The sequence below is a fragment of the Bactrocera latifrons genome, unplaced genomic scaffold, assembly GCF_001853355.1.
Source record: "Bactrocera latifrons isolate USDA-ARS-PBARC rearing strain unplaced genomic scaffold, ASM185335v1 scaffold_57, whole genome shotgun sequence".
In the NCBI taxonomy this organism is placed as follows: domain Eukaryota; kingdom Metazoa; phylum Arthropoda; class Insecta; order Diptera; family Tephritidae; genus Bactrocera; species Bactrocera latifrons.
The window spans coordinates 246,994-247,359 of NW_017537234.1; positions in this window are offsets into that span (position 1 = coordinate 246,994).

Consider the following 366-nt stretch of genomic DNA (forward strand, 5'->3'; position numbering starts at 1 on the left):
TCGATTGGCATGTCATTATGGTCGTTTGCTTTTGCTGTTGTTGTTGTAATTATAGTTGTTGGGTTTTCTATCACATATCTACAACAATGACAAACTAGTATCTGGCAACATGTGATAGTCGCCTATTAACTATATTAAGTTGTACTTGTAGTAGTTGTTGTTGTTATTGTTTTAATCATATTTGCGCTCAGCTGCAAGCTTTTCAATGCTTTTAATTTTATGGTGTCAACGGTGGCAAGGCTATTAATTTCAGCGTTTCTATTATTTTCTTTTAATCGAAATCTTATTAAATTGGCAGGCGATATGTTTTTATGACGATACAGAGATATTGCAACAACAAAAAAATTAAAAATTAAAATTATTAGC